Source organism: Uranotaenia lowii, chromosome 3 (genome assembly GCF_029784155.1).
Source record: "Uranotaenia lowii strain MFRU-FL chromosome 3, ASM2978415v1, whole genome shotgun sequence".
NCBI classification, from domain to species: domain Eukaryota; kingdom Metazoa; phylum Arthropoda; class Insecta; order Diptera; family Culicidae; genus Uranotaenia; species Uranotaenia lowii.
This window is the reverse complement of record NC_073693.1, coordinates 256,610,716-256,623,116: the sequence shown is the minus strand read 5'-3', so window position 1 is coordinate 256,623,116 and position 12,401 is coordinate 256,610,716.

Below are 12,401 nucleotides of genomic sequence, written 5' to 3'. Positions count from 1 at the left end.
TATATCAAAAACTATTAATTTCAAAAAAAATTTCAGTTGATTTTTTATTAAAAACTAAGTTTTTGGTAACTTACCCCTTTTTCTTAGTAGGGTGAAAATCGTATGTTTTTGTAAATTTAAAAATAACTGATGCAACCAATAATTTATCTGACTACCTACGTCAGTTAAATGTCTCATCAACCTTAAAACTTTTGATGTAAAAGCCGTTGACGGTAATTTTTTTTATCGACAAATAAAAAAAAATTCCTGCTTTATTCTGCTTACTAATCTAAACTAAACTAATCTTAACTTCAAACTTAAAACTATGCTGACTTAAATTGAAACGAAAACATAAAAAACGAAAACGATTAGTTTACAAAAATCTTTTTTAATAACTTGATCCAAAGTGGACCCAGATGACTTCCTTGAGTTATTACTGATGGAACCCTGATGTTTCGAAATGTTCAAGAAATGACTCAAGCCGTTTTTCTTTTTTTTCTTTCTCACTACCATTTTTTCACAAGGAAAATACATGGTTTAAAAGTTTAAACTTTGTTTTGAGAAGACAATTGAATAAGACCTATTGCGTTAGCCCTAAATAAAACATTCGTGGCTTTTTCATCAATTTCAACAATTTTAATTTTAGATCTTTGCTAAAAAAGCTTTTTGGAAGCAACCATTTTTCAAATGATTTTTTATTTTGGTCTAGAAAATAATGCAAAAAAAATTAAATTTCAAGATCGAACTTCTGCAAATATGATTTGCCTACCATAGAGCTACACAGAATATTTGGCAGGCCGAATATTTGGTTCGACTATCATCCAAATTCTTAATTTGGCTCAATACTTGGCTAACCTAACCGAATAGTTGAGCTTAGTATAAGCGTATCAGATCAAATTGAAACTTTTAAAGAAATTTAAAAATTAACAATGAAAAACTGATACTTGGATGGAATAACCAAAACAGTGTAAAACAGCATTGTAGAGCATTTCTAAGATCTTTGATTGCAGGTGTGTTCTCCAAGTATATCCTATGAAACTGTTTCAGTTAGTACTAATTTACAAAAATTAAGTAAGTTTCTCAATTGTTTTAAACTATTTAACACTTAAGCCCAAAGAGAAAAAAAACCGATCCTATAAACTGACACAGCTGTAATTTTAAATTCGCTGGGCCAAATTTGACCAGATAACTTGAAAGTTGAGTTATATAAATTGTTGAGATTCAATTTGTTGACCATTTATTAACTACGTATTGACTGTGGAGGCAATTTTTTCCAAAACTGTCACTATTTTTCTGTCGGTGTGCTTGAATTAATCACGAGAAAATAGTAATGAATTTTCTATTTGCTGCAACTTCTGAGCTTCTAAAATCATTGTTTTCTTTTGAATTTCAATAAAATACATTCGCAATTTTCTTCAACCTAAAAAAAAAGTTCTACCATTCTTCTAAAAAATATCTTCTATCATGTTTTCAGGGTCAGCAGATCTTAGGCCTTTCAAAAAGTGAAACAGACATCGGGCCTTTATGTCATAAGGAACCGCACAATCAAGTTTATTTATGAATAAATAATCATGATTGATCCAGAAAACTTAGAATTTCCCCTTTTCAACTTGAATGTGCGATTCCTTATGACATAAGGGCCCGACGTCTTTGCAATCATGATCGTTAATCTGAATAGTAACACATAAATGTTGAAAGCAGAACTTCAAATAAGTAGTTTTAGACCAAACATAAGAGAGCTGAGAGCTACAAACGTGACAGATGATCTTTTTCCTTAAAAAGGGAACTTATGTTTCTTTGTAATGCTACTTAAGTGTCAATTTTCACGTATGAAATCACACACGCAAAATAATCTGCACTTAGCGGCTACGTGAAAATCTACATAATTTCTATCCAATTGATTTTCACGTAGATGCTACGCAATAAATATGTAAACGCGTCTCTCTAGGAATTGACGCTTCATGAAAGTCACCTACAACTTACGTGAATTTTAAATGAGTTCAACGCGATGTGATGATAAAAGCTACTTGAAATGTGTTCAGTATAGAAATGATTTTTGGATCTTTTTTCTATTTTTTCGATTTTATTTTCGGTTGATAAAAAAGAAAATAAATTAAATTTCATGATCAAAAAAATATATTTAAATCATCATTACTGTTGACTATGTCACACACGTTCACTGTCAATAAACTTCATTAATCGATATTATAAAAACTCAATTTCCGGACCTCTTGCCAGCGAGTTGGTTAGTGGAATTCTGTAGAAATTGGAAAACAATTAATAATAAAAATACCATTTTCAGAATGATGACTAATTTACCTTGTTAAGTTAGTGGATCGTTTTCTTTTGGACTCAATGGACATGGCCCAAAACGGATTCCTCCGAAACTGGAAACAAGGCACACCAGCTTAAATTTAAATAAATTTCAACGAGGAAACAATATACACTTAGCTCCCCGCTCTCAATGCTCGGATTTGCATTTCTTGTGCTTGGGTCTCGCAAGACGTTCATTGTAGTCTACTGCATGTCTTCCGACCAGAGAAACCAGAAAAAAAAAGAATTCTAATATATCCACTTGCATTTTATGTGAAATTCATGTGTCAAATATATAGAATTACATAGACTACTACAAAGCACACGTAGAATCGATGTGATGCATCAAAAGGTTAGTTTATGTGGAAAATCCCGTACCTATATTTAATTTCAAAATTATTTTGGGTTCAAGATATCTGCGCTGAAGTGACGCTTATTTTTTTTAAAGACCAAAAAATTTAGAGCAAGATAATCGAAATTAAATCTCAGTTCAAGACATTTTTTCTTATTGAATTAAATGTGTTTAAAACTAAAGCTTAGTTCATTTAGAAATGGGACAGTTTCGACTGTGTGTATCTCAAAAACTATTCGTATGATCGAAATACTTTCTATGAAGGGAAAGAAGGTAATCTTATGATAATTCATGATAAAATTTGAAAAAAAAATATTATCGTTTTTTGTAAAATATTTTTTTACTTTACTCTTGGTACTTCCTATCGGTCGGTGCACATGCACTTTTCTCAGTCATGATTTTGATCAGTTTTTCAAACTTATACTTCGTCTTATCTGTATTTTAGGTGGCTGCATCCTTTTCCTTCAATTTATGCTACTTTTTGGTCCAATACTTCCCTTTTAAAAGAAACTGAGAGCAATTAAGTGGATACAGCTGTTTCGAAATTATTAAAACTTGATTATTTTTGAGCATTTTTAAAGCGTTTTTAATGGAATTTCTGCTGGCAAAATCTGACAATAACGACGTAAAACCATCATGAAATTGAACTTAAAGTATTATCGGTTAGTATAGATCGTAGTTCGCGAAGGGTACATACAAGATTACTCTTTTTAGGCTTTAAAAAACAGCAAAAACCAAAGTTTTCGTTTTGAATTTTTTTGTTTTTTTTTTCACAGAAGCAAAATCTTGGCAAATCATTACATTTTCTACAAAACAACCAGCAAATACATGCTTTAATATGCTAGGGACCTTGCCCCGAGGAGACATGGTATAGGATTCAAATGCTGGAATTTGTTTGAAATAGGCGAAGTTAAGGGTTTTTAATTTTGTCGTTCATCAGAATTAATCATCTGTCACATAGCCTCGGTGCCGGCTATACACCATACGAGCTCTGGAACAAATAAAATTTGTTGTTTGAGGTTAGATTTGAATAACTCATCACTAGGCAACACTCACAGCTTATTGGAGAAAATATTTCAGCGATCTACACTTATTTAGTTTTTCGCTTATTCAATATTTGAAAAGCCGGTGTGAGACTTTACTTCCCTGATCACCTTTAACCGTGGTTGCCGATCATGTGCTTCACTCTAATGCTTGATTCGAACTTTGTGGACACTTTTGACAGTGTTTGCATACTTTTCCACCACTCACACATAGTAATTCTTTGAATAATAAATGGTTTTGTCAGCTATCGGTTTGATAATGATGGATTTTGAAAGAAACTGTGCAAAATATTTTTTTCTTTTTCTCTTACATCGTAAATATTTAAAAAACGCGTGAACTATAAATTTTGGAAAAAATAGGTCTAAAAGTACTTTTCACAGGCGGCAAAATACTCTCAAAAATGTGTATGTACGATTACTAGGTAGTAAATGAGCTACATATAAGCAAAAGAAAGTGTCCCATTTTTAAAAGAACTGAGCTTTAGGTTTATCCCAGTGGTGTTTATAGAACTAATGCTAAATATTCGGATTATTACTTTTTCAATATCATAAAGGTTGCGCCATCTGGATGTATCCAATTTGAACGTCGAATAACTCCGTCATTTTACAGCCTATTTCGACAGATAAACACAATTAAAAACGTCCTTTTAGCAATGAGTCGATACAGATCAAAAGAACGCACTTAAATTGTAGTAATGAAATTGTAAATAGTGATTTTAACTGACATCCTCGTTTCATCCCATTTCATCCGGGAAGTCAATAAGGGCCGCCTATTTCCGTACTGTTTACAAACGAGCTAGCAACATTCGAGTGGTGTTCGATAAAGGCTTTTTTGCTCAGCATTTTGCGAGAACAACACAAAGTTGCCGAAACCCCAAAATAATTTTAATTTCTCAAAATCGTGGGCAAATTTTTGAAACTTAATCTATGTTATCACAAAATTTTTGATTTTTTCACAGATTGTACGGTATTATTCTATCTAATTTATACGAAATTACGGGAAAAATGCAATGGCATTATAAATTTTCTTTTAATTTTTTGACCACCCTACTGTTCAGTGAACACTCAATTTTTGGAGTAACTGTAGGTTGTTGTACATAAGGCTATGATTATTTAGATTCCGAACAGTTACAAACGTGTGTATTTTAAAAACTATTCATTTGATCGAAAAACTTTCTATGGAGGAAATGGAGGTGTTAATATGACATTTAATGTAAAATCATAAAAAAAATATTTAACCTATGAATGATTTCAAGAAATACCCTTACTTTTTCATAAAATCTTCTTTTTATCTTTGCACACTTTTTTTTTAAGTCATGTATTGATATATTATTTTTACCACAGAAGCAAAACCTTTGCAAAATCATGATATTTTACAAAAACTAACCAGGTAAAAGCAATTGGAATATGGTTGAAACATTTTCATGAGTAGGCATCTCGAAAAATTATAACATAAGTTTCTTTGTCCATCAGAACACATCTGTCACATTGCGTAAAAATCTATTCAACTGCTCACTATTAGTTATTTACATGGTATCTACTAGTCAGGCATCACTGTTTACCTGCCGGAAATGGAATTTTTGCATTGTTTAAGGGGTCTCCATTCAGTTATCCCCAATAACTATAGACTTTTTACCATATTAAAGATCAAGGGTTCCACCCTGATGCTTGGTTTGAACTTCGTGTGGATCCTAGAGTGGTTCCTTATACTTCCCATTTGGTCCAAAAAATAAATTAGAAAAAATAAGCAGTTCATGAGTTTTCAAGTCGACAATAAAGAATTCTCGAGGCGCAAAATGTGCAAAAGGCGCAGATTTGTGCAAAATAATTTTTACCATGTCTTTTAGCATCGTAAATATCTCAAACACACGTCAATTTAAAAATTTGACAAAAATAGACAAAATAGTTCTTTTCATAACCAACACAACGCTTCTAAAGTTTTGCATATCCGATCTCTAGTAATGTATAGCTATCATCGAAATGAAGTGTCAGGATACTAAATGATCATAGCTTTTGCTTAGTTACAAATCAATTTAATCCTAGATTTTATGATAGCAGTTGAGGACTCTGGAAATAAATTATTAAATAATTGAAGAAAAATATCATTTCATTTCTTCCATACATTAATGGATATTTTTAAAATGTCGGAGTTAACAGACGATCCCTTTTGTTTATCCGGTGGCTTTGTTATCCCAAATAAGCATTAGGGCGATTATAGCAGAGATTCAGCAGAGATGGATTTAGTTGCAGAATGGTCTATTTTTAAAAGACAATCGAACACTAAACTATGAAGAAGATGTAATGTTTATAAATTTTCAAAAACTTGTATTAACATTGCTGTTTGAGTTGATTGATTTGAAGGTTCAATTTTCACTTAAATCAACAAACAAATCTGTTATTTAAACAGATGCTCAAAAGTATCAAGATGTTCCCCGCAAACATACAGCAGAATTGAAACCAAATTCGAACTTGTTCTGAATGAAATTTCTTTTTTTGTAGTAGTTTCCTACCTACATAAGATTTATTTTAACAACATAATTTTCATTTTTTACTTGAAACAGTGAAAGTTTACAAGCATGAGTAAAGAACTCAAATTTATTACAATCAACCTTGTTCTTCCTCCTTGCTCAGTTCTCTCTTCAAACCATCCGCTTGCTCGTCAATCATGTGTCTAGTGAATTGCTCGTTTTACAAGGCTAATTCGAATTTCAATCGCAATGCAAATTTCCGAATCATTTCTTAATTTTCCTCCCTTTTCGTGAGCTGCCTCAGATCAACAAAGATGAAAGAAAAAATACACCTAACTTTATTGCCTCCTCTCGCGTTCGGTTGAACAGAACGTTCCATGCGCCGCCTGTTGAACTTTTTCTTCACGCAGATTTGTACCTTATATTACATTCGACGTTTGTTGCCAGTTCGAGTAGGTACCTGCCTGGTTTTTATTTTTTGCTGCCTAGAGGACACTTAAAGATCACCTTTGACCGGATTCCAACGTGGTGGGAGGAGAAAGAGATAAAATATCTTTAAAGATTCGGGCTATTCGTCCGAAACATTCCCTTTGCATCATCGCTTCATCGGTATCATTCGTTTAACCTGTATAGACATGTCAGATCACTGGAAAAATTTTATGTCTGGCTGGCTGGAAGGGTCAAAATTCTCCGAGCCGTTTGCATATCATCGTTATGGTTTAAGAATTTTTGTTGTCAGTCATTCATATGCCGCTACTTGTTGGAAAGCTGGTTTGGTCGTTTAGAATATTAAATTAAAAAAAGGTTTCGTGCACTATCATATCGCCTCCACTTTCTAAAGTTTAAACTTTAAATTTTGAGTTCAAAAATTAACTTTATTTTTTACAGCTTCCTAACTTCTTAACGAGATATGACCTCAGTTTCTCCTATGCTTGATTTTTCCGAACTTCGGATCCCAAAATCACTTAATGGGAAACTACTATCTTTTTGAACACATTTTGTGTTCACTCAAGTAGAAAAGTTGATGTTCCTGCTTAAAAATACCGAAAGTAGCTTAGTACATTTTTTTATTGTAGAGAGTACATATGTATATTTCGATCACTTTTTGTAATGTGTTGTATTTCACCTCTTATGACATTTTTTATTTTTTTCTTCGTGGTGCTAAGAATTTTTGGTTTCATTTGGACAAATTTATGAAAGTAAATCATTTACATCAATCAATCTACTTTGACAAAAATGTTTTGGGTAATCGGAAAAAATGTAACCTAATAATGGGTATTCTTCAGCTTACCGGAACTTCTTTATTGAAGATAATTGAAGGAACAATTTTCTCTAAAAGCTCATATTCCATAGAAGAATGATCTTGTGTCTCCTTACCTATTCCATAAAAAATGGAAATTTAAAGTGATGTTAAGTCAAAAATTAGTTTGAACTTTTTGCTGTCTACAAAAAAGTTGTTTCTAATCTATCTTCAACAAAGTTGTTTATATCCGACATAAAAAAAATCCAGAAAGTTTTATGTAGGTATATCGATTGACAGCCGGTTTTGTGGTTTATGGATTTTTTGTAAAAAGTTATGAAATCGTTTAATTTTTTGATTAAGGCCCCGAGAGGCTTGAAAAGTTTTTAGATTTTTCATAGCTAAATGTATTTTCAATGGTTTGAAATAGTTAAAAGTGTGTAACAATAAAAAAATGTAGGTACTACTAAATGCAACCAAAATTTCGAATCCACATGTGGGCCTAGGAGCCAAAAGGGTATGAGTGCTTAAAAGCTTATTAAGACAATAAAACGCTTTTAGTTTGTTGTGTTTGACCATTTCCATATATTTTTGTAATATTCGTATATTTTTATGTAAATAAAATTCTAAAATTCAAAAAAACTATTATCATACATTTGAAATAAATATTAACTTATTAGTGCACAATTTATCATTTTGACATTTGTATCCCTTTGGCTGGTCTTTGAAGGCCTTTTATATGATTTCGAATACCGTGTCAGATTAATCTTGTTTAATCTCAAAGTCACATTTTTATGTTATGTCAAAAGCATTTTTTTTTATGTTCAAATCAAATTGTAGGGTCTGAATTAAAAGTAGAGTAGATAAATTAGATAAAAAAAAATTCAGGTTTATTTGAATTTCGCAACAAATTTTATAAATAAAAAAAAAATTTAAAAAAAAATATGATGGAGCTGTATTTAAACATGTAAAATCCCAGCATTGATTCATTCGGTTTACGATGAAAATAGTTTGGTATATTTGAATATCATGATTTTTTTTTTGTGCTTCAAGATTTGACTTTAAAATCCAAACTTTTGACAAAATCATAATGTATGATCCTGATTAGCTAATTTAAAAGTTTGAATTTGTTCTTTCCAAAACAAATATCTTTTGTTTTTCAAAGCTTTTGACTGTGGCGGCGATATTACATGAAGCATTCAGCATTTTCTAGAATTTGAATAATGTAGGACTTCAAAGAAAAAAAAACATACCCAGCAAACATGAAATCGCATTAGAAATGATAACTCAAGTCATTAAAAACGTTACTGCGAATCGTAATTCCAACTAACGCAAGTAAAATGTCGTAAAAATCGTTACTCGAAGTCGTATTAAATGGTTTAAGTCGGATATGATAAAAAGTTCGCCATGTTTGCAGATTTTGAAGACGATTTCGTTCCTTTTTTTTTCTCCAGCGTGGGTCAAAAGAGAGAACAGCTTTGTTGTTCTCTTTGCGACCAGCAGTGCAACTAGATTGCTAAAAATCAGAAGGTATATTTGCAAGAATTGCCCAATGACAGAGGCAGCAAATATTGTCGCTGGCAACATTTCGCATGCGTTGAGAGAAAAAACTTATGCTCTCTTGGATTCTTTCAGTATGTATGAATATGGTGTCGAAATCGTATACTCTTATCGCTTTAGCCAGAAGTTGAAAATTTGTATGTATATTGCCTCCATTTTGGTAGGTTTTTTCGTGTTTCATACGATCATTCTATACTGTATATGACACGTATAACAAATTTGTTGAGAAATATACCTACAAAAATGTTTGCTGGGTATTTTATCTATATAAAGCTTAGTTCTTTTAGAAATGGGACACTTTCTTTTGCTAATAGCTCGTTTATTAGTAATCGGACATTCAAAATTTTGACAGCATTTTGTTGCCTGTAAAAAGTACTATCTGACCTATTTTTTTCAAAATTTTAAATTTACGCGTTTTTGAGATATTTACGATGCAAGAGAAAAAGGAAAAAATAATTTTGCACATTTTCATTCCCAATCCATTATAATCAAATTGATAGCCGACAAAATCGTTCAATATTCGAAGAATAACTGTATGTGAGTGGTGGAAAAGTATGGAAATACTGTCAAAAATGTCCACAAAGTTCAAATCAACCATTGGAGTGAAGCATATGATCGGCAACTTCGGCTAAGGGTCATCAGGGAAGTCAAGTCTCATACCAGCATTTTTAATTTTCAATAAGTGAAAAACTAAGGGTAGATCGCTGAAATCTCAAAAAAAAAATTTCTCCGATAAGCTGAAAGTGTTGCCTCTTATTGAGTCATTCAAACCTTACCTCAAACATAAAATTTTTGCTAGATCCACAGCTCGTAAGTTGTATATCTGGTTACGAGGCTATGGGACAGATGATTTCTAATGAACGACAAAACTTATGAAAAACCCTATTTTAAACAAATTCCAGCGTTTGAATCCTATACCACGTCTGCTCGTGGCAAGGTCCCGAGTATATTAAAGTATGTATTTGCTGGTTATTTTGTATAAAATATAATGATTTGCAAAAATTCTGCTCCTGTGGAAAAAAACAACAATTTTCAAAACGAAAACAATGGTTTTCACTCTTTTCAAAAGCCTTAAAAGAGTTATCTATTATGTACCCTTCGCAACCTACGATCTACACTAACCGGTTATACTTTAAGTTCAATCTCCCCATGGTTTTACTTTGTTATTGCCTGATTTTGCCAGCAGAAATTCCATTAAAAACGCTCAAAAAGTGGCTCTAAAATAATCAAATTTGTTAATTTCGAAACAGCTGTATCCGCTAAAGTGGCCTCAGTTTCTTTTAAAAGAGAAGTATTGGTCCGAAAAGTAACAGAAATTGAAGGAGGGGGATGTAGCCACCTAAAATACAGATTAGACGAAGTATTAGTTTGAAAAACTGATCATTATCATGACTGAAAAAAGTGTGCGCTGGCCGAAAGGAGGTATCAAGAATAAAGTAGAATTTATTCTTACATAAAAACGATAAATAATTTTTTTCAAATTTTTTCATGAATTATCATAAGATTACCTTCATTTCCTTCATAGAAAGTGTTTAGATCAATCGAAAGGTTTTTGAGATACACGCATTCGTAACTGTCCCATTTCTAAAAGAACTAAGCTTTACTTTACTTTTTGAAATCATTTTTAGAAATTTTAATTACAAATCACAAATTCAGGAAATGGTGGGTTTTGAAATCCCTTTGAAAAAGGAAATTGTGGGACATGAAACAAAACCGGTTGAAAATTGAAGAAGTTATGGTTACTTTTCAAAAAAACAGTAACACTTGCATTTTTGAATTATTCAACGAACCGCAGTGTACTAATCGTAGTATATGAAGAAATAAACATGGTAAATCTTACTCGCTCCAAGCATAAATTGATCATTAGGTTTTCAGAAGGTCACATGCCAAATTTTCAATGAGATCTAACCATGATGAGGGATTGCATGAGTCTCAAACGTGAATGTAATTTGAAGGTATTTTATACGGGAGAAGCAAAAAATACTGATTTTTCATTAATGACTGTTTTTTTCACTGGCCGATTAATTTTTATGAATGTTTTTCAAAAAGAACTGAGAAATTCTGTACCCCCCTTGTAGTGTTGTTTTAAAAATATTTATGTGGGTAGTTTTGAGTCGGATATATATACCAAACTTGTGCTAGGGATTAAATGAAATGGGATTATTGTATGTAAACAACTTATTTTTATGATGTTTGAGAATTTCGAGAAGATACACACAATGTTTGAGAAAATCCAAATTCAATAACCTTATTTTTAAACAGTTGCTTTTTTCGATAGATTTCAATTCTCTAACAAAATTTTCGTTATAAATTAATCAGAAACATCAATTTGCAGTAGACGAAAAAAGTTTGGTAGACATTTTAAAAGTCACGCGGAAATTAATTAAAAAAGAAACTTTAAAATTAAAATAAATTTAGCTAAATTTCCAATTTCGTGGTAGCTGGACGACAAGTTGACATTTTTTCATTTCTTCTAACTTTCTATCCGTCCATAAAAATTTAATTATTTATTTTAAGGTGTCCTTACTAAAACAGACATCAGTTTTTACTGATAAGGCCGATAAATTAAGTAACAAACATAAATTACGATGATTAATCTCTTCATAAAACAAAAAAATGATATAATTTTTACTAAACTTTTATAAGATTGATAATAACGTATTCTTTCAATCTTATAAAAGTTCGTTATGTTATTCGGATTGAAATAAGATAATCTATAGAATAGGATTTCCTATTTTTAAAAATCCATCCATTTAAGAAATAATTTGTTTCTTATATGCGTTCAACTTTATCTTGATGCAATCTTTAAGATGTTTCGATAATATTTCTTTAAATAAAATGATCTACACCAGGGATGCCCTTAAACCTTTTGAAGCAACGGGATAATATGAATTTGAAATCTTTTCGGTGAGCCGCACTTTAAATAATATTTATGGATAGTAAGGAGAGCTTCACATTTTTTTATAACGACGAATTTTTGACGAAAACATAACTGAAAAAGAACAGAACAGTGAGTAATACCGGCCGGCACATCACTTAATCATTTTGAAATATTTTAATATTTTAGTTGATATAAACTTTTTCGCGAATATACGTTCTCTTCTTCTTCTTCTTCTTCTTCTTCTTCTTCTTTTTTCTTCTTCTTCTTCTTCTTCTTCTTTACCAACATAGTCAAGACATGTAAGCATCCTGGAAAATGAAAGACTTGAATCCTTCATTATTCTTTTCAACGTTATATCTGTTACATCATGTAAACATGCATTGCAGAAATGACAACGGACAGGCCAACCATGTGTTAAATACCGCATAAAATACCGGAACAAGAGAAGAAATAAAGCATGGAGTTATCTGCCATTGCTTCATATAGGTTTTTTGTAAAAAATAATACCTACAATGTAAAATCGAAAACTATAGAAAGTTTGGATCTCACCAAAAAAGTTGTCATC